Source organism: Leguminivora glycinivorella, chromosome 4, assembly GCF_023078275.1.
Source record: "Leguminivora glycinivorella isolate SPB_JAAS2020 chromosome 4, LegGlyc_1.1, whole genome shotgun sequence".
Classification (NCBI taxonomy): domain Eukaryota; kingdom Metazoa; phylum Arthropoda; class Insecta; order Lepidoptera; family Tortricidae; genus Leguminivora; species Leguminivora glycinivorella.
Genome location: NC_062974.1, coordinates 24521519 through 24545782, shown reverse-complemented (window position 1 = coordinate 24545782; position 24264 = coordinate 24521519). Strand labels below are relative to the sequence as shown.

Here is a 24264-nt window from a genome sequence, read left to right as displayed (position 1 = left end):
AAAGAGCTCTCATGACAAATATTATTTACTGTAAGTTTGAGGTTTCTATCTTTTTTATTTTCTGAGATATGATTTTTTTATTAATTTACATAATATCCATTTTTTTCAACATTGGCTAATGCGATTCACTTGAACTTTTGGGACAATAATATACATGTAATGACTCACATGTTCTAGCAATAATATTTAATAGTGCCGAAAAAAATCTTGGCTTAAAGTAGGAAACAAAACTTTAGTATTTTTTTTTCTCGCTTTTTAGAAAAGCGACACCTACAGTTCTTTGTCAAGTAATTGCTTATATAAAGGCCTGCAACATATATTTTTTTCAAAATAATCCAGTAGGTACTTCATACTAGAAAATGGAATAATAAAGGATACTACCCATACCTCAAACGAGCTACACAGTAAATAGGTGAATTTTAGTCGTAATACCCTTATGAATGCAATCTTCCAGTACCAATATTGTTAATAATAAAGAGGTTTGCGACTAAAATTCACCTATTTACTGTGTAGCTCGTTTGCGGTATGGGTAGTATCCTTTATTATTCCATTTTCTAGTATGAAGTACCTCCTGGATTATTTTGAAAAAAATATATATTGCGGGCCTTTATATAAGCAATTACTTGACAAAGAACTATATGTGTCGCTTTTCTAAAAAGCGAGAAAAAAAATACTGAAGATTTGTTTCCTACTTTAAGCCAAGATTTTTTTCGGCACTATTAAATATTATTGCTAGAAAATGTGAGTCATTACATGTATATTATTGTCCCAAAAGTTCAGGTGAATCGCATTAGCCAATGTTGAAAAAAATGGATATTATGTAAATTAATAAAAAAATCATATCTCAGAAAATAAAAAAGATAGAAACCTCAAACTTACAGTAAATAATATTTGTCACGAGAGCTCTTTAAAAAAAAATTACAGTGAACATTTGGCGAAAGGGCCGATTTTCTATGCAAACACGGCTACGCTCTTTCTATACATTTAAGTACTAGCGATTCGTCGAGGACGTGGTGCCGTGCAACCGTTATGTTTTTTTTCATCATTCAACTTGATTATTTTTTAAGGACATAACGGTCGCCCCGCTACCATCGATACGACGCTTCCACAGTATAAGGATAAATCAGTAGTTAATCTCCGGCAGCGGCGACGCGGTCGTTACTACTGCGCAAGGTCACGCAGGGTTGTACCTGTGCTACTGTCCTACTCGTAGTAACTGTGTATGGCGCTATGCTACCAACGCTCTTTCTACCTTTTTATCTAATAAAGATTCAAGTACGTGTTTGCTGACGAAATCGTATTTACATAAAATGTTTGAATAGATGTTTGCACAATATTTAAGTAGGTACCAAACTTTCGAGCTAGATAGATCGCAGCATCTACCTAAATGTCGTTACAGATAAATCCTTATTGATTTTAGTGTGTCATTCTAGCTTTAAATCTCACTTTTACGCCATTTACGTAAGCAATAATGTACCTAACACTGCAAAAATATAACTTTTCTGGGTGTCTAGGAATTCTAAAGAACATTCTGACATTTCCGCATTTTGAGAACTGTTCTCCATACACCCATAAACACTACAGTAACGAAAATATGTCTTCGGTGCTGACGTCATTTTTTCCCGAACTCAACACGTCAACACAGCGCGCGAACGCGGCCCCGACTGTCCAGCCCAATACTTACCAGTTTCGCATGTATTCGGTGCATATGGAGAGTAGTTTTCGACACACCGCGCGGAGTGAAGTTTGTTAGAAGAGTTATTACTGCTTTATACTGTGACGCTTCGCTAGAGCGAACGAACTACACGGCAGGCGAGCAAGTTCGCTCTTAATCGGATAGATGGCGTTACTATTTCGCGCGTGTACCTTACTACAATCGACACCACAATCTTCACTAAGTTGATCGATAACGTTCAATCTAATTTGGATAGATGGCGCTATTGCCAAGCGCCGTCATATTTTACTCTCACGTGTGTTAAATAAATAAGAGTATTTTATCTACACAAATAATGAGGTCTCTACAAAACGTAGTCTATGTGTAGTGAGCTTAGACTATAAATCCCGCGCGGACACGTGGAAGGTAGTCCGGAGACAAAAGTGCCCTCGGCTGATAAATGGCGAGTGGATACACTGGGATATTACACCAGCTTCAACCGGTAGAAGGGAGGTTCACAAATTTCACAATATGTCCGCTTTATAAAGGAGTTTATTTAGTCACTTGCAGTTTTTTACGGGACGAATATAACAGGTCATACAAATATCTATATTGACTATAGAACCAACCCCCAAACCGCGAAACAAAATGGATGTTTTTGATAAACCTAACAAAAACATGTAAAAAGCTAATATTATATACGAGTATGCCTTGGTTTGTCTGTTGTACAAAGCAGAAATTGATTTAGGTAGTTTGACTAATTTGTTATACTGTAGTACCTTACCGAAAATTGACTAAAACTCAAAATATCCTGAGAACGGTATCGATTATCAAAAAACACTTTTACAAAACTTATAGAACTAGCAATATACGTAGTGCGGTCCAAGAGTTTTTAGCCTAACATAGAAGGAGAAATGGAAATTAAAAGAAACTCATATTATTTTTCAATATATTCTCCCTTAATTGCAACACATTTTTCAGAACGTTTAATTAATGCTTCTATGCCGCTATAAAAATAGACCGAATCCTTCCCCTCAAAATGGTCGCAAACAGCCTGCTTAATTTCTTCATCATTATTAAATCTTTTTCCTCTTAGATCTGATTTCAATTTTGAAAACAAAAAATAGTCTGAGGGGGCCAGGTCAGGACTATAGGGCGGGTGATTAATCTCAGTGAACCCACATTCCTTAATAGTGGCCTTCGAAACCGCAGCCGTGTGGACTGGAGAGTTGTCGTGCAGTAATCGCACCCCTCGACTTATCTTCCCTCGCCGTTTTTCAATAATTTTCTGACGCAACTGGCGTAATAACTCGCTATAGTACGCTGAGTTTACCACGGTATTACGTTCCTTGAAATCAATCAGGAGAATTCCTTCGCAATCCCAAAAAATTGTAGCCATGAGTTTCTTACTGCTTTGACTGACCTTAGCTTTTTTGGTGCCGGTTCTCCCTTTCTGTGCCACTCCATTGAATCCCTTTTGGATGTTGGATCATAGTAAAGTATCATAGTTTCGTCACCCGTAACAATGGATTGTATAACTGCTTCCTGGTCTTCACGGCAAAGTTCTAAAAATTCTTCACAACACTCAACACGTCGCTGCTTCTGAACCGCACTAAGAATCCGCGGTACCCATCTTGCACTAATTTTTGTCATGTTTAAATGGTTGCGAAGGATCCTGAGAACACTTGTTTTCGAAAGCCCAGTCTGTGCTGCAATTTCCTTTGTTTTTAGTCGACGATCACTTAGAACAATATTTTCCACAAAATGAATATTTTCTGTAGTAGTCGCCATAACGGGGCCTCCTTCACGTGGGTCATCTTCCAAAGATTCCCTCCCCCAACGAAACAGTTTAGACCAGTTCTTTATTGTTGCGTAAGATGGGCAGGAGTCACCGTATACGACAGTCATTCTTTCTTTTATTTGCGTTGGCGTTACACCTTCTTTAGTTAAAAACTTTATTACGGCGCGATATTCGATTTTAGACATTTTTTAAAACTACTCGACAACACTCTAATTAAGTTGTCACGCAAATAAAATAGCAATCGTAACAAATTGAAACTCAACACAGTAAATACTACAAGACTTGTCTGAACATGTCATGAAAGTATCAGCCGATCATCTATATTATTTCTATGAGAGGCTAAGAACTCATGGACCGCACTACGTACTATCGTATGGAATAATCAGCACATTTCTAACATCATTCATATCGGTATTAGAACCAAATTAGTCATTTTCGATTTTGATTTTTTTTCTCGAAAGTTCCTGTATATTAGCATTTCTTTTATTTTTTTACTGAAAGGTGATTAGCTTCCCTATATGCCATAGTTATTGCATTAAGCAATTACATAGGATCTAGGAATTATGGTGTGTTTAAACTTCCCATATAAAATCCCCATAGAATAATTAAGCACACCATAATTTCTAGATCCTATGGAATTGCTTAATGCAATAATTATAGCATATAGGGAAGCTAATCACCTTTCAGTAAAAAATAAAAGAAATGCTTAATATACAGCAACTTTCGAGAAAAAAAAATCAAAATCAAAAATGACTAATTTGGTTCTAATTTCTAATACCGATATGAATGATGTTAGGACAGGACTGTGCTGATTATTCCATACGATAGTATATTGCTTGTTCTATAAGTTCTCTTAAAAGTGTTTTTTGATAATCGATATCGTTCTCAGGATATTTTGAGTTTTAGTCAATTTTCGGGTACATTTGCCCTAAATTTCAAAAAATAATTTCTCGTAAACTAGTCATATTTGACATTCGGGAGTTTTAGTCGTAGCATTGTTTTGGTCTAGGCTACCGGTTTTTACTATAAACAGACCATGGTCAAAAATGAGGTCTTATCCCACACTGTGCTTAGTAACTCGAGTAACTTTTAACGAATCAATTAGTTTCTTACATTTAGCTAAGAAATAACTTGTTTAAATTGCTATAACGTTAAAGCATGTAGGCTGAGCTATTTATTAGATTACACGACAAGAAAGGCATTCGAACTTTTAAAACCAGTTCTTGGTTTGATAGTTCTCTCAGACTACAAACAATTTTACACAGACCGACTAAGGATGACCTGACACCGCTGCTAGTTCAACTCCAAAAATGACTCCACGTCCACATGTATTGTATAGTCAACCAATTGGAACCCTAGGCCACTGTACAACTATGTCATAGTGACGTTATAAATCAGATTGTAAGAAGTCTCTTACTGCTTGTCATTTTGACATGGTTGTAGAGTGGCTAGGCCACTTGGTTCCAATTGGTTGACTGAACAGTGAGCCACTCAACTCAGCTGTGTACTTCGCTGCGCGCAGTTTAACATCTAAATATCGTTTGCCACGCAACGGGACTATGACTTTTTATTTCATTTTTGCCAATCAATTTACTGGTCAATCACAGCTTTTCTGAAAACGGGACATATGATATTAATCAAATTGTGTAATTTCCATGTGTTGGTCAATTTTTTGATGTTATAAAACAGGTGCAGCATTCTAAGGTCTCAATACTATATTTTCCTGCCACTCAAAAATTTAGACAAATATTTAATATGTCTTTCACCGAAAAGCAGACTGTCCAACTCTACAAGGTTTTCTCCATTATGTTGCTCATAGACAATAATCATATCAGATTTCCAAAATTCGAACACCCCTCATTTGTCGCCGCTAAATCAGATAACCCGTCACGCACCTTAATAATTACAATGCCTTTTGGGCTCGATCGATATTCCAGTAATTTCTTCACGGTTCACAAACTTCTTTGTCATATCTATAAATTACTTGATTGAATCGTATTGTTCGGAACTGTGAGGAGTAATTATACTTTTGGGCTTTTAAGAAATAAGTGCTTCCTTTTTGTGAATGGACCTTTTAAATTAGAATTTTTGTGGTAATTGTAGGTAATTAAAGGTACTTACTGTACTTAGGTCAAGCAAAACTATAAAAAGAACGAAATTTAAGAGAAATTCCTAAATTCAGAGTAGGACATTTTTTATGAGGGGCCCGCATGAGCGTGGACTAAAATAATGTTAGTTCTTTTTCGGGTTCTGACGACTGTTTGCACGTTAAAGATGAATATTTATCTCATAGTAAGTCCAGTGCTTTAAAATACAAGCACTTAATGCAACCGATTATTAAAAAAAATTGCGAACCAAAAAAAACTACTATCTAATCAGGCAAAAACAAAAAGGTAAAACTATTCTTGTATTTTTATTTCAGGCCTGGGGCCCATTTCTCGAAGCTACCAGTTACAATTTACAAGTGGTTGTCAATGTCTAATATGACAGGTTGGAAAGAGATTTCCGCTTGTAACTTGTAGCTTTCAGTTTTGAGAAATGGGCCCCTGATCTTCTGTAACGAAGGACCGACGTAGATGAAGAACTGCATGTGTCGCTTAACTTCAAACTGGGATAAATCCATTCTGCTATAGGGTTGACAATCTTTCAGATCATAATATATATAATATATTTTTTTATATAATCGACCTTAAAACAGAAAAGATTTACCCAGGTTTGAAGTTAAGCGACACATATTGAGTGCACCACAACCGAGTTAGGTTATTTAACCTAACAAGAGAGCCAACAAAAACCCACAAATACGTGACGGTCTTCAACTACGAAACTTCTGTACATAGTTCTAGCTAAGTAGGTAAACTTCTATACGAAACACTGTTTTAGCTAAGTAAACACTATTCGAAGTAAGTATCTGATACAGCGTACAAGAAACAACAACAACTCAACATCAAGAACCAGAAACTGTTTACCCGTAGCACGGAAGTTGCACTATAACCTACCGATGGGATTTGCTACATAGATGCTGAGACGTAAGCACACCTCGGACAATAGCGATCAAATATATGAAAGAAGCGCATTCCTACGCACACAGTCTTAAGCTCGTGTAGATAAACGCGTTCCATGCTTGTAAATATGAGTGAGATATGACAGGGCCATTGGTCGCGTTTATAACAGGCGGTAATTGTGAGGTAACCGAGAGCGGGTGGGCGGCACTTTCAGTGGGGAGCGGGAGTGGCCATATTATACAGTCGACAACAAAAAGATGTATCCACTTTTTCACCTTACTACTTAAGGTGAAAAAGTGGGTACATCTCTTTGTAGTCGACTGTACGATACTACGATGACAAGTCTTTTGTGACCACAACCAGTGCAACCTGACTGAAATTTCGGAAAAGGTAAAACAATGCTATTTATTCGGGTTAGGCCAGTAGTGGCATAAAACACGGCAGTTGGTGCAGAAAATCAATGTGGAACGAAACGCAAATGTCTGCATGCCGTGCGTTTTGTTTGCCGCCCGCTCGTTAGTGTTCCAAATGTTTAAACAGCTTTCTGCACTCTTTGCGGGTCTGTTCACAGTTTGCCTATGAGATAGAGGCATTATATTGCATACCCTCGCCGTAAGAAGGTATTCCTAACGAAAATAACAAAACAATGTTAAAGTGATCGTTTTTGACATAATAAATATGGCGCAGCCGGTAGGATGTTCTTATCTATTCTTTTAAAAAAGAGAATCATATAATGTAAATGTATAATTTGGAAATCAGACAATAGTCTTAACGGCCCAGCCACGATATGAGTGGCAGCCATACGTTCGAATGAAAAGTCCCATCGCTGTGTCTCACTCCAATATATGGCCGCCGCTCACCGCTGTCGCGTTTAGACCAATGTCGTGGCTGAGCCGTAACCCTTAATACGGCAAAATAATGTAAGAAATTGTTCAAAATCTAATTCCGTCATTTTGTTACAATAAAGTCTAAAATCATGGTCCGCCTGCCCTATTCAGGGTTTAAAGTAGTGCTCGTCCTTGAATTACTATCTTACTAAACAGTTCTCAGACTTGCTGTGGGAAACGTGATCCAAAAATTTTATATTAACTCAACAACAAGCGATTTCATGTCATTAAGTACAAAATCTCAACAAAGTCTTAAAAAAACTTTCCACCAAGTTAGGAAGTTTGTTAAGCATTGTTCGTTAAATGTACACGAGTTGACAAGAACAAAGACTTTCCAAGTAGGAAGTGAGCTGAGTTAAGCGCTAGTTAACTTAATATTACTTGCTGAACATTATCACGATCAATAACTTTATTGTGTACTTTTTGACAGTCACTGTTTATGATTCCGTTCCGTTCACCTTTAAGGGCAGAAAATATAGTGAAGGGTAGTTTCTTAGAATGGGGGCACAGTCGCCATCAAATATATCGGAACTGCCAAAGCTCTCACAAATATCGGAACACGTCTATTCCCAGTATTTCAAGGTCCAGTTATTCGATAATTCGATTATTTACCCTATTTATCCTTGGTCACTATTTAGTGTTTTCTTCTTCAGTATTTATTTTATAATATAAACAGTAGTGCCACATCTCAGACACTGGCGATAAAATACAATAAGTATATGAAAGAGGCGCGTTCCTAGCACACAGTCTAAGCTCGTGTAGGTGAACGCCTACTATGCTTGTATGAGTGAAATATGACTGGTCGACTGTTGCGTTATTGACAGGCGGGAACTGTGAGGTAACCGAGGGGGGTGGGCCGTGGGCGGCACTTTTAGCGGGGAGCGGGAGTAGCCATACTGTACGATAGTACTCTTTATTATACTGTGGTAGTGCAAAGGTAGTCGCACAATTCAAAACCATATTTACTGAAAATAATATATGTATGATTTGTTTTCTAGATGTAGGTACCTACTTGTAGTAAGAACTAGCTAGGTAACTAGAGAGCCCTGAAATCTATGATTATCTACTGTAGGTGCTTTAGAGCTCAATCCTTTTCCTTGATTAAATAAAAAGTAAAAAGAGTTATCGACGTCCTCATTGCACTCGACATTTTAATTAAAAAATAAGACCCCAGGGATTTCGATAAGACTAGACTTTGATTACTTAGTACCAGTCTAAAAAAAAGTCCCGACGAAAATAGAACAGGCGATCGATTCAGTTTTATAAAATTGACATAATTATTATTCATATTTTGACACGACGTTGACGGCCCAGCCACGACATTGGTCTAAGCGCGGCAGCGGTGAGCGGCAGCCATACGTGCGAATGAAAAGTCCCATCGCTGTGTCTCGCTCCAATGTATGGCCACCGCTCACCGCTGTCGCGCTTAGACAAATGTCGTGGCTGAGATGTGAGTCCTGTTAATGGGCTTCTCGTTAGCACCAATAGGTAGATAGAATAGTAGATGTAGTGTAGGGACGCCCGGCCGGAAGCAGGGGGGTTGTCGATCACTTGTATTCATTCAGCCCAGTTCCCTGGAATTGCAGCTTCAGGTTACTCCGGCAGCACTCCTCTACTTCGCTCTCGAATCTTCTTGTTTACCACCATCAGGTAAGAGTGGGCAGATACTTGGGAGCCTAGCTAAATGCTAATCAAAAGAAAATGTGGGATGTCAGACGCTGTGTGAGTAATTACATAAGTTAAAGTGACTCTATGTCATCATCATCCTCCTTGCGTTATCCCGGCATTTGCCACGGCTCATGGGAGCCTGGGGTCCGCTTTGACAACTAATTCTAAGATTTGGCGCAGGCACTAGTGACTCTTTCTGTAAGAGTACATTATTTAAATTTCGAAATGGCGTTCGCATTAGAAACGATTGTTATTTTGGATGAGCTTCCAGGCTACTGTAACGCTGACTACTATCGCGATGAAGTTGGTATAACGCCGTGGCTTTCGTGGACGACGGGCACGCGACGGAGATGCGATTCCATGCAGCAAGAAGAAATCAAACCTTCTTTTTGGAAGTGTCTAAGGTAGGCGACGTCGATGAACTATGGATGACATGCGATGTAATACGACGCGACGGTCCTCGAAAGTGCGGAGTAAAGAAAAAAGAGCTTGCTTCAAATTTAATAGTATTGATAGGTAGTCTGCCTAGTTAAGTAATAGGTAGTTACTTTAAATTTATTTTCATATATATATATATATTTAATTTTTAGGCAAGTATTAGTTTTAGTTTTATACTTCGTATTAGGTTAATTTTTATTCTAAGTTTCTTTATACTGTAAGAGGTTTTATATACGGAATGAAACCTTTTATAGCATTTTGATGTTCGCTAACTGGCAGTCCCCGATTTGAATTTGGAATAATAGATAAACGTCAAGGAGAACGAACATTTGACGGGGCATTCAGATAGAAGCAGCGATTGAGAGTGGTTACTTGTTATTTAACTCCTGTAAAAATAAAAAAATATCGAGTTAAAGTGTGGTTTAAATGTATGGATGCCCTTCACCAATAGGCCGTCTCTCTTACAATACTAATAACACCTGTAAATTGTATATAATAATAAAGTATCCTATATACTGAAAAAAAGCAAGCTCCACCTGGAAAGGATGGGAGAGGATCGTGGTGTGAGAAGAGCATATGTGGGACGTGGGACACCCGGGTGGAAAACGTCCGCGTGGGCGACCTAGATATCGCTGGTGCGAGGAAGCCCTGAAAGACCTGTCCGCATTCGGTGTACCCAACTGGCGTGAAGTGGCGCAGGATGGGCAGAGTGGCGATTTCTTGTGTCGGAGGCCAAGATCCTTTTTGGGTCGCTGAGCCAGTGAAGTAGTAGTAGCAGTAGTAGTAGTATTAAATAAACATCAAAACCGTAAAATGTTGTTACAGCATAATTAGCTTTCGTAATAAATTCCCAGTATTCCCTAAGCGTTTAATCGCTACTAAGAGTAATCTGCTGATTGCCGGCTCGCCTGGAATGAGTTCGGCTCAACAAGTGGAGCTTATTGTTTGTGGGCTATAATGTTACATTTATTAGCTGTTTGTTTATCACAGCAAGAGATTGATGTCAATGTCCAACTAATCCAACCTATACTGCTAAGAATCTAATAAATATGGGAAAGGAAAATCTTGAAGTTGATAGTATTTTATACAATCGTGATATAATACAAAGCTTTTCAGTCGAGTACCATGTTTAGGCCATGAAGCTTGCTGAGTGGCCTAATAGTACGGTACGAGAGTGAAAAGCTTAATTATATCACTATTGTATACAATACTTTTTCTACGAGTCATCATCTTCATCATCAATGGACGGAAATATCATAATTCATGCAAGTTAAAATTAATGTTAATAGAGTCGTTCACCGTTGTATCAACATCGAATTACCTAGCAACCAATTGTTTGTAATAACCGTCTCTGATTGGCCGATAACGCGACAGATAAAAAAAAATGTGTTTCAGATGCAGGAAAATTTGCCAGGTATCGCAAATTAGTGTAGAAATTGTATGAAGTTCTATTTTTGAAATTATTACAGTTAACTAAAGTCAACTATAATGAGCTTATTATAATTGAGTAGGAACTGCCATAGAGTATCCAACACTGAAAAGTTAGCACTTATACTCGTAGTTTAGTCTGTGGTGTCCTAATTGACAGATTACAGTCGACAAGTAGAAAAAATATTTTATTAGATCAATTCAAGCCACTTTATTTAAATACATGTTATATCTTGTACTGTACTTTTAGATTTTTAAAGAAACGTAAACAAATAATTTATACATTACCGGGTAGTTTTACAACATTTGATGGTTAACCAACCAAGTACAAAACCAACTGGATCTGTCACTGAGGGACTTGTCTTTCACCTTCCTATTTGATCATGTAATGTTTTCATTTAGACTCAAGTGGATGAAGGAGCTCTTTGAGGGCAGATTTTGTTTACATTTATTCAAATACCTAAAGGTACAGACTATAGGGCTGAAGTGTTTAAAATTATGGAATTCTTCTGTTTTCGCAGGTTCACCAGGATATTCGGGAACCTCAGGATAGGGACTTGGTGGAGTTGGTGGATGGATAAGGATAGGTCTGAAACAATATTATTACATTATTTGTCATAATCATGCATATCGTTGGCAGTTTGTTACTTTTATGTTAAAAACTTACAGATGTCGTGCTCCGGTGAAGAGTTGGTAAGACCTGTAACAAAATAAAATAAATTTAACTTTTTTAACTCTTTAACGTCAGCAACCGATGCCACTAGGCTTAGAATACATTTAAAACTGGAAATTACTGCATATATTATTAAATAATTTAGGTATACAAATATGATACTAGTTTCTTTTTAATCACTGCTTACATTAAATACAGGGATACAGCCCGTGAGATTTCAAAAGGGTCTTCGGTTTTCTGGTAAAATTGTATATACGTTAGGAGAATGACACTAATGTAGTCATTACAGATTTATATGTAGTCTGACACGCTCTAAAATCACTAAAATCAGAAAGCTCATCTGTAAGCTTACATGTATTTAATTGAGACCAGTAATGTGAGCTAATCTATAAGAGAAAATGAGAGGAATTAAACTTAGGTAGGTATGCCTACATTTCGAAACTAAATTATACGTTTTCAAAATACACTAAAACAGATTTCTAATTATTTTACTATACTACTCAACGGTGCTGCTAAACAAAATCAGTTTTATATTTCATAATTTTACTACGCAACACAAGATGATTCTAAGCAAAATTAATTAAATATTCTTTCGATTATATAAATATACGGAAAGGACGCAACTTACGTCATTATTCCATATCCCACAACTGTCTCAACTGATTTGAAAAACTCTTTTTAAGACCAATTTGTGTTTTATTTTGACAATCGACCACATTTAATTACCCTGACCGTGTATGTGTGTGTGTCTCAATCTTTCCATTTAGAAAAATACTAATTTGTACCTAAGCTAAACATCTTTACAAACAAACAAAAAAGAAGACGTACATATATTGGTCAATTTGTACCTTCCTTTACTCTTCTTTTTTCCTTACTGTACTCATGTACTGTGTAACTAAAAAAACACCCCTGATTAGTCCCTTGTGCGTACGGTGAGCGCCAAAGTTATTACCACACTTATTTGCTCGTAATAGACATTACGTTGGTACTGAGTAGCACGTTGTACGGACTTTTCAAAGGGACGGATGAGTCCCTAACATAAAGATAACAGTCCTCTCTGCCCGATGTTTTTGTATATAAAATGATTTCATGATGTTTTGTGACACAATATTAACTTTCGGAGTTAGATAAATACAATGGGTAAAATAAGTTTGATGATTAATTTATGAGATTACTTCACGAATAATTAATGATGCAGCAAATAATCTCATTTATATTGATATTCTTTATTTATGAAAATACCTACAATATAAAGCATGTAAAACAAGAAATGTATCGCTTAACTTCAAAACTGGGTAAATCCATTCTGCTATAAGGTTGATTATCTTTCAGATCATATTATATTTTTTATATCTTATACTATTAAACGAGCAATTCTTGATTTCGCTGAAATTTGTTATGTGGGGGTTTTCGGGGGTGAAAAATCGATCTAGCGTAGCCTTAGATCCCGGAAAACGCGAATTTTCGAGTTTTCATGAGTTTTTCTTTCGCGTTAGTAAACGTAAAATATGGTCCTTAATTTCGCCGCGCGCGCATCGATTCCGCTTAGCTCAGTCGTACGAGGTCGGTCTAATGTACGCAGATAGATCGTAGGTGTCAGGGTTTCGAATCCCGGCCAGAAATTAAGTTTTTGTTTTTTGGCTTTTTTTTTGTTTTTGTATTTATAAGAGTTTTTTTTAATCTAAAGACGTGATATATTAAAATAGAACCGAGCGAAGCTCGGTCGCCCAGATATTATTCAACCTTAAAGCAGAATGGATTTACCCAGGTTTGAAGTTAAGCGACACAAATGGATGTAGTTGAATGGGAAGATATAAAAGAGGCTTTTTACTGACAGATCATATCAATAATCAGAAAATATTTCAGCAGACACAAAAAATATTTAAGCAAACTTAAAAGAAAACCAGAATAAGCCTTCCCCTAGAAAAGTTTCCCTGCAAACAGAATAAACCCGGTCGTAGTAATTTCACGCCTGTTGAGATTCAGATGAAAACGACCTTATTTAATTATTCTTAAAGTATTAGGACCCTTTTGTATTGGAAAACCACATGTCTACTTTAAAAAACCTATTCGACAAATAATAGGTACCTATCAAATCAAACGCTAGATCTATAATATGCAGACGTCATTTCTGATACTTAGTAAAATAAAATTTAATATAAGTAGTTAATTCTGAAAACACGATAGCTGCAGAATTGATAATACGAAATAAAACCTTTTGGTATATTTCGTATTTATTTTCGAACTTATGTTGAACGGAGGCGTTCAATGTACACACGCCACCGCAAATACGGGTGTCAAACACTCTTTTTGAACGTAATTGCCTCATGGGTATATAAAAGGTATATGTATCTAGCCTGTGTCAAGTTGCGTGTCGGAGTACGTGTCATAAGTTATCGTGTCTTGTGATTTTAATAATATATATTTATTTTTTGAATAAGTAGGTATTTATTACAAACTAAGACGAATTCGAAAGTTTTCGCAGGAAATAAGGGCCGAACTTGGAGGTGATAAGGTGAAATGAGGTGATAAGGGTTGAAATGAGAGAAATTAGATTTTTATTGATATAACATATTATTAATCTGTGGTTAGGATTTACATTTCTTATATGATTTTTTTAGGTACTAACATTACATAATTCATAATACTTCATAATTACATTTATTTCAATAAATAACACTCATATAAAAACTAAGATACAATATATATTAAAAACGAATTGAAAACTAAAAATCGAAACATAATATAATTTTACATGTCACTTTGAAGCGACGCGAGGCTATTTCATGAACACAAGCTACGAATATGTATTTTTATAGTGAATTTCTCAAAAAAGTGTGGTAATACTACACGCTTATACGGCATACCATCTGAAGCGTTATATTGTTCATTTGATTTATTTTCTCGTCATAGGCCGGCAAAGAACGGCCGCGCAAACTCAATTACGAACGAAATGACAATTTTTCACGCATGCTACAAAAATAAACTAATACAAGCTCCTGTAATTTTATCAACAACTACCTGAAATTGACAGCCTTTATCACACACGTCACTGTATGACCAGATTACTGCCGGCCCAGTCGAAATGTCAATTGTTGACGATAAACGCCGATATAACACACTATCTCTGATAGATAGAGTTGACAACCGGTCTGACCTAGCGCGTAGTGACCCTGCCTTCTAAGCGGCGGTCCCGGGTTAGAATCCCGGTAAGGGCATTCATCTGTGTGATGCTGATGAGCACACATATTTTTTCCTGAGTCAAGGATGTTTTCTATGTACACCGTGTCCAATAAGTTTGAATACAGCACAAATAGCCAATAAAACAAAATGAACAAATAGTTACTACATTATTATTATATTTTATGAATGGCACTCTTATTTACTACATTCACAACAAATGTTTTGGAATAACTCCAGCATTAACTTGTTTACCAGCCTCAAACGCTTCTCAAACGGATCACACGCGGCACGCACCGTTTTCTTCACATTTCATCCCAAATACTCTCGATAACCTTTTTGAAATGATCTAGGTTTATGATTTTATAAAAATTTAGTCTTCAAAGCATGTATGACCATACAAAATAGTCTAATACGCCTAAACCTGGAGGCCTGGGTGGCCACTCATGTTTCGGATAAAAAACTGCCAAATTAGTCTGAAACTACGCTAGAATACCATTTGACGAATGTGCTGGAGGTGCGTCTTGTTGGGACATATGATACTCATTCCCAAGCATCCTTTTTAACTTTAAGGCATTTTTTTCTCCAAAACCTTGGTTTTAAAGAAAAAAACGTTGATTTTAACGCTTTTATCTGTAAGTACTGAAGGTAGTTTACCTCGCTTACATACTGCATCCCACACCTGGGCCGATGGTGAGCTCTGGAACCTAGGCACATTTTTCTAGTTGCCCGGAACGTTATCTATCCTCGGTACCCATAATAGTTTATTTTGGACACGTGGCGTCTGTTTTATCACATACAGATTCTCCTTATAAAAAATAACTCGTCACCTGCGTGCCGAGCAAGTATTTTGTTGGCACTTTACCTCTTTGTTTTTCTTAGACACTTCGGAAATTTCATGTACTTTGTGCTTGTATTTTATTAAGAGGAATATACTCTTTAGTTTAAATAAGAATTTGATGGCCTGTGATCCCTATATCTTTAGAACTGAGGTAAAATGTGAGTATTCGGACTTATTGGACACGGTGTATATATGTATGTATTTATCTATGTACGTGTATCGTCGCCTAACACCTATGGTACAAGCTTTGTTTAATTTGGGGTTAGGTTGAACTGTGTAAGGTGTCCGCCAATATTTATTCATTTAGTTAATTACTGTTCAACCGTGTTACAAAGGTGTTAATTACTTACATGAGCAAGTTACAGAGGTGACTAAATTCGGGTATACAGTTTTCACTTAAATCTTAAAAACAATACCAGGTATTACACAATCATATTAGCAATCATGCCATGGCGAATCATATCAGCCACAACATCATTTAAAGAAATCTGTAAGGCCCACTTGCACCAACCACTTAACTCAGGGTTAGTGGGCTGTCATCTGTCAAATTCCATATAAAATGGTGGGTTAGCCCTCGGGTTAACCCTCCACTTTCGTTGGTGCAAGTAGCCCTAAAGGTATATAATTCATTATATTTGACGACCAGTCTGGCTCAGTCGGTATAGTGACCCTGCCTGCTAAGCCGCAGTCTTGGGTTCGAATCCCGGTAAGGGCATTTATTTGTGTGATGAGCACAGATATTTGTTCCTGAGTCATGATGTTTTCTATGTATATAAGTATGTATTTATTTATTTAAGTATGTATATCGTCGCTTAGCACCCATAGTACAAGCTATGATTAGTTTGGGGCTAAGTTGATCCGTGTAAGGTGTCCCCAATATTTATTTATAACCATTTCTTTAAACTACGGATAAATTTAGAGTCATCTAACATTTTTAATTCATCTGGAAGCTAATGAAAAACTCGAATAGCAGTGTTGTAACTACCTATGTGCTTTTGTCAAATATTTTGGATGAGCGATAGAGATACTCGTAGCTCTACAATAACGATATTAATATCGTTCGTGCTTTTGGCTATGTAGTTCACGTACCCTGATAATGATAAGATTATATTATCTGTAGTGCCGTTAAATGTCGGGTGTGTTTCGAGGGCCTCGTCGATGTTGACAGCTATTGTTCCGCGTTTGGAGTGCTGATATAAGCCAGCAATTTATGGGCGTGTAATTGAACCGTCTGTTACATTCGAGCCTTATTTGGGGAAAGCTGCTGGTTTAATTGTTTGGGTGAGCGTAGAGCCTGGCAAAAAGAGTAAATGAGCATTTCTTTTTTTTCCACTTTTATGAAGTGTGATATTTTTGAAAAAAAAAATGCTATTTCTACTCAGAATTACTAGCCTTTTCAATCCTAGTCGTTAAAAAAAATTGTCCCATACAATTTTTTTCTTATTTTGTTACCATTTTCCGTACATGTTGTATGGGGTAACAAAAGAGGAAAGTAAAAAAAATGTATGGAAATTCTGGGACACTTTTTGTCTCTCAGTGAGATTGAAAGTACTCGTGATTCTGAGTACAATTGACCTAAAATTCCCTAAAAAAATAAAAAATAAATTATTGGCAAAAAAAAGAAATGCTCAAATAATAATAGGGGCGTCACAGTCCATGTAAATCAGCACAAGCGCTGCCTAGCGCCTAGCCTAGCGGTAAGTACGTGCGACTTTCGTTCCGGAGGTCGCGGGTTCGAACCCCGGCTCGTACCAATGAGGTTTTTCGGAATTTATGTGCAAAATGTCATTTGATATTTGCCAGTCGCTTTTCGGTGAAGGAAAACAACGTGAGGAAACCGGACTAATTCCAAAAAAGTTTAGTTTACCCTTCGGGTTGGAAGGTCAGATGGCAGTCGCTTTCGTAAAAACTAGTACCTACGCCAAATCTTGGGATTAGTTGTCAAAGCGGACCCCAGGCTCCATGAACCGTGGCAAATGCCGGGATAACGCAAGGAGGATGATGACGACAGTCTATGTAAATGGCTTTGCATGTGGCAACTATTTTGACACTTCTATATGAGAAAAGTAAGTGTTGCTATGATAAAAACAAAATAGTTCCATTTCTACTCTTTTTTGCCATGTTGGTGAAGTGCTCTTATTGTTTTAAGAACAAAAATAGAGAGAATGTCGATCTGTACTCAGTTTACTCGTCCAGCTTTGTGCTGCACTCGAACTCCTGTACACTTCTGACTTCTGACAAAGAAACCATATATAGTATAAAAGTAATCTCCTTTTTGATACATACCTAATGAATTCTATCTACTTTTATTTCAAGTTGTGTAGGTACTCCACTTTATTCTTGGATATTAGAATACTTTCCATGCTTTACCTAATAGGTATGTTTCAAAGAATCACCCAGTCATTAGAAATAAGCTGACTTACACGAAACACGCATATTGAAAAGCTCGAAGCTGCGATAGTAAATAGAATATTGTTTTTTTTTTGTCAGTTTTGTGTTGTTTTTTTCTCTTTTGTTTTTATTTAAGTTTCGTGACGGTTGGTTAATCTGTAATGTCACGTAAACGTGTTTTTGCTAATAAATAAATAGTAGGTATAGGTAGAGGCCGTAGAGGAGGTAGGTACCCCTCTATAGTGTATATTCCATTCGCAAACTGAAACGTTTCAGTAAGTCTCATTTTGTTTGGGATATTGAACTGCGAGCCTTTTTGGAAACTCAGTTTATATAAACAATTTCATTCGAAAACTAAGAGTAACTTTTTTCGAACAAAATGAACCAACGTAAACGAAATGTACAAGGGCTGTCGTCAGTCATACGTTACGCGTAGGCAATACAATAATGTATGGTACAGTCAACCAATTGGAACCCTAGGCCACTGTAGAACTATGTCATAGTGACGTTATAAATCAAATTGCAAGAAATCTCTTACTGCTTGTCATTTTGCCATGGTTGTAGAGTGGCCTAGGGTTCCAATTGGTTGACTTGACTGTACCTTACATAAGTTTCTCAAGCCTCCATCGCCGTGTCCTGACATTTCGCTAGTTAAACTGCCATTTGGATAAAGGCCCCTCCATAAGTCCCCTAATAGACCGACCCGAATTCCGAACCAATAAGTACATCTGAAGGGCCCTAACTTTTAATGCATGGTTTTTCTTCGAGAGTATTATAGGAAAGGTTTTTCGGTCTGATCGATATAGTTGGACCTTTTACGATTGATAATGTGGAAACCCTTGCAGAGAAATGGTTAGTTATGGCGACGACGCAATGTTCGCTTGCCCAGATTAAGTGTTCTTATCACTATAATTTTAATATTATATCGAAATTATAATCATTCGTTGAAATTTCAGGGAAGATCTTAAATGAAAGAAATTACCACTGCATAACGTCATATAGGTAAGTATCTTCATTCTGAACGCATTTACTATTTTTTCTACTCCAGCACTTAAATCTGTCAATTAGATTATTGTCAGCGGTATCCAAATTAAGTTCATTTGAGTAACGATGAGAAAGTCTATTTGTCTATAGGTTCATAGGATTACTGCTAGCAGTAATCATATGAATATAGGAGTTCTGTTAATTTTTTTTTAAAAGCACAACTTCCATTTATCAGGTATGTTTTCATTTACAGTAATAAGTAACTTTTAATAAATAATATAATATTTAGGTTCATAATTTAAATCAAGATGAAAAAATAAACTTAAATGCGTTTTACATATTAGATATTGCAAAACCATCGAGTACATACCCTAATAGAGCAGAAATGTTATTTAATTTGTTCGAGAACGATTCCGCCAACTCGCGGCTACTCATATCCCCTCTCACTGCGCTCCCATTGGCTGATACAAGGTCAAGTAATAAGTGCTAGGGATGAGGTAGTGCGTAAGTAAGGTTTATCGATAAAGATATTTTAACCCCTTACGCGCTTTATGCACCACCGTATGTGCAAGCCCCAAAAGTCCGTAACATTGCATGCACACACGGTGGAGCAGAAATCTATTACATACTACTATATATTATTATTAGTATAAAACACGATATATATACAAAAAGGGAAAACTATATTTTCTTGGAAGTAAAAATGGTATAATAATCAGATTACAATTATTTTAAGTAAAAGTTATGAAATTTTCCAATCCCTAATTATGTATCTTCGAGTTTCTCAAGTTGTGTTTTTTATTTCGATTTAAATAGCAATTTATTATTTTACAAAATACTTGAACGTAATATTTAAATTAATACATATATCAGATAGAGATTTTACGAAATCGTGTCACCTAAATATACCCACAACATATCTAATTACACCTAAGAATTAGGTACCTAATACATTAATATAATCAATGAAGCTTAACATAATCGATAATATACAAATATTCGACATAAACCATTAATGCAAACATTAGTGCAAGATAACTTTCTCGTTTCTTTATTTAAATAGAGTGTGATCATTATGTAGTAGGTACACAAAATAATATTCCTTACTCATTACTTAAATATCGATACACCACTTGATGCTATAAATTAAGCATGTACAACACTAGTGCAGACTGGAAAGAGATGGTGTGATGTGAATTGAGTTACGTGGAAGCAAGAGATAACGACATACGTCTAGCCTGCGTCATCACCTTTCACTTTTGTTGTCCAGTTTAACTTGGCCTCCGGACAAAATTTAATATAAAGTAGTTTATAATTTAAAATCGTAATTTACCGATGAAAAGTTATTCCTTATGGTTTAAAGTCAGATGTTTTCTACGAAACTGAATAGAACAGCACGCCATTATAATAATAGTAAAACAAACTATAATTTATTTCGTAATTCGCAGAGACGTACGCACGGATCCAATACTGGTTTTGTACTGTTTTAGTGAGAGCGTGCGCTAACATTTATAAGTGACAAATCACATATCCGTTGCGCAGACGGACAGCCCCATATTACCACTCTATTGGGTATGTCCTCGATGTGCAAAACAAAGGTAAAAATCATAAGTTTATCCAATAATTTTACATTCGACATTTAAATATTCTTGAACGCAACCACATTTTTCGTAATTGAAAACCGGCTTATTTTCTATTTCTCTTGTCTATGGTATGTTTGACATTTGTAAACTTATCACGAAACTATTTGAACTATTTCGGTGGTGTGTAGTTTGTTTTAATTCGACGTTATTGTGCAGAATTTTAAGTAATTATGAAGAAATCAAGGCTATGGGCGCTCAAAGTGACTGACAATTTGTTACATGAAAAGTCAGATAAAGCGTACCAAAAATGTTATGATTGTTTTGACATGGAAATTGCAAAAAAATGTTTCAACTTTCTCTGAAACGGCGTTGTTGGCATATTTTGAAGAATTGTGCAACAAGTTCTCGCCATCAACATTGTGGACAGAATACTCAATGCTACGACGATCCACACAAATATTCCCATTCATTACATGAAGTAAGTAACTAACCCATTTTATTATTCTCGAATAGGTATGTATGTGGCTGTCATAGAAAAAGTATAGTATACAATCGTAACATTATGAAGGCTATAAAAGTCTCGTACCTTACTTAGGCCACTCGGCAAGCCTTCGTGGCCTAACCGCGGTACTCAACTTTTATAGCCTTCATAACGTTATATTGATTTAGACTAACACGATTTGCACTCATAATTTTAGAACAAAACGCCTATAATAACGCCTTAATAAGTCTGCGGTAGCTGAACATCTGCTACAGTCGGGACCAAACCACTGGATCGAGCTCCATAGTCCCAAAATTCTATCAACGGAACGTCTGTTCTACAGCAGAAAAGTACGTGAAGCGATTGAAATTAGGAAGCATCGAAATTTCAACCAAAATGAGGGACAGGGAATTTCTTCTTCGTGGAATCCAGTGATTAGCAAATGTAAGCGTGAAAAAACACCGAGGGACACACCGGCTGATGTCGTGAGTGTTGTGTGTAGGCAAAGTGACAACCCTAGCGCAAAAGTGAATAATCAAGAACAAGTGCGGGTAGTTCGAGAAACTCGCGCGGCTAGAAGATGTTGATGCAATTCCTCGCCAGTCTACCCGTGACCACGAACATAATGTGATGTTCGAAACGTCGGGCCTAATATAAATGTAAGTGTTTACGCGATTAAGTCCCGTTTTGTTCTAAAATTATGACTTCATAACGTTACCGTTATATAATATACTATACCAACTTTTTCGTAGACTCCCTATAGAGAACCCGTCGCGCGTCGGTCTTCAAAGGTTTTCCATGAAAAATATACATGCGGTGCGTCTAATGCAAAACATCCACGTCCCCTATTTATTTAATGATCATTAAATCCGAGAGCCGTGCATCGGCCATTACTCTCCAGGACTCAAAGGATAGAGGGCGCTGTAAAACTCTCTTCAGGTTGTATTATGTACCTACTTATTCTCATTTAATACGCGAGCTTATGTCAGCGTGTTCTAAAAATTACCAGGCAAATGCGAAAACGCTTAGTGCGTTTTCACATTATCCGATCCGATATTGGATGTAGGACCCATATCCCATACATTACAGGCGCCATCTTGGATTTTTTCCATTGAAATTCTTCAAAAATCCGATATCGGATTGGATAATGTGAAAAAGGACTTACGATAATATCGTTATCGTAGATAGCTCTATCGCTCTTCCGTATTGGAGCAACAGAGACGGACTGCGTTTCGATTGGAGTCTAGCGTCAACGATTGTCATTTCAGTTAGGCCGGTTGGACGCGAAGACTCAGAGGTAATGCTTCCAGGCCCCGTAGCCGAATGGCATTTCTACGACGCGAAACGAAAACGAAACGCCGCTAAAGATAGTCTGACTCTGTCGCGCCAATACGCAAGAGCGATAGAGATAGATATCTACGAGCGTTTCGTTTCGTGAGCGTTTGTGCATTCGGCTACGCACGCAGGAGTGAACAGGACAGGAACTAACAAACCTTACTCACATAACAGGGCTAGCACATGATTGATGCGACAGAATCTCGCTGCGACATGGATCAAACGCCTATTTCTAATGAAATATGAGGAAAAGTACTTTATCTTGCGGCGAGATAATTTCGTCAATCATGTGCTAGCCCTGCTGATAGAGTAAAGCAATTCGCTTGTCTAGTTACTCGTATACTGGTACATTCGCGATTTGATACGCCCTTGCTCGGTAAGTGAAAAGCTACGAGGGCCCGACGGCCATAAACACCCACGATGCACTAACTCTCGCTTCGCAGACTCCGAAGTAAATGCTTCCAGCAGAATCAATAGGACAGGTAACATCTTGACCTTAGTGGCAAGCGACGTTTATGGCTGGTATAAAGTACTGTTTTGTATCTTATTCTTATTTGTCCAGTGTTATGTTTACCTTACCATATCTACATATGATATTTTTGTCAATTGGAATTGGAAGTGTTACGAAGATGTAGACTTTGCTTTTGTAAGCGCTCATTGTTTTCCACGTCCTTGACCACAAAGTGAAGGCTCCGCTACTACTCAAATATGCACCTATTGATTTGTAGATAAAAATTGTTTCTTTACCGGTTGACGTTTTTGGTCATGAGTATTTTTCATTTCATTGGAAATGTTCTCCTAATAAGTAGATTGGTGAAAAGTCCGATTGATAAGTAGATGCCAATCGAAACGCGGTCTGGCTCTGTCGCGCCAATACGAAAACTACAACGTGTTTCCGGTATCACTCAAAACCTCAGACACCCCAACTTTTATTTTTTTAAACTCATCTAGAGTATTCATCTTTTAATCTGATGGTTACTTTTTTTTTAATTGAATTTTTAATTTTCTGTACAACTCTACTTGACTTTTAGCTCTACACTCAATAAAATAATTGCTGACCTGACTACCATCATAAATCATTAAACTATTTATTTGTGTACGTTACTGCAACGACATAAGGTTTACCAATAGACAGCTAAGATGTCACTGTAAAACAGTTTAAAGCTTTGTCACAGTAAACTTCAAATTGGAGTAAGCAAATTTAAACACAATAATCAAAAATGACAAGGTTGTAATTAGGTACGAGTTCAATTTGTTATGACTTATGATAAACATTAAGATGAAATTGACAAACGACGTCAAACTCGTAACGGAAAAAATAATCGTCCAAGTAACGAGCCAGTATTAATACCCCCAAATACTAAAAAAGGTAAACAACCTCTAGCAATGCGATATACACAATGTTGTATTACGAATACAATAGAATAGGCACATAAGAAATAACTAATAATATTAATTTAAATAAAAATATTACCCCCATCAAGATATAGCTCAATCGATTCTACTCTCGATTCTGAACAAACGGTTTTCAGGTTTTTAGTGTTAAGTGAAACACGGTGTATATACTGTCGTAAGCGTTTGTGCATTTGGCTACGTACTTTGGCCCTGAGTTTTTTCATTTCACTGGAAGTGTTTTCCGATGTGTAAAAGCACACAACTTAAAAAGCCCGTTTGACAAGCCTTTGCCAAAGCACACCAAACGTCGAGCGCAAACACACGATTCACGAATAATTTTCCGGCCACGGGGTTTTAAACTCGTTTTTCACATCCTCGACCACGAAGTGAGGGCCCCAGTCCTACTTGACTAGTGACGTGCTCTTTGGAGCAAATAGCGAGTAGTCATGGAAGAATTCGGTAAAATAATAGTACATTACGATACAAGTGCGTAAAAAAGGAACTTCGAAACGAGTGGCGATAA

The 24264-nt window shown here is 37.0% G+C and overlaps 1 protein-coding gene across 1 annotated transcript in view; it reads right to left on the bottom strand.

The window, feature by feature from the left end:
- Positions 1–24264, bottom strand: part of LOC125225549 — a 356301-nt gene that overhangs the window by 281446 nt on the left and 50591 nt on the right. Inside the window, exon 2 of the mRNA XM_048129307.1 lies at positions 11546–11578. The gene's annotated coding sequence lies outside the window, so the exon portion shown is untranslated. The remainder of the gene's footprint in view (positions 1–11545; positions 11579–24264) is intronic.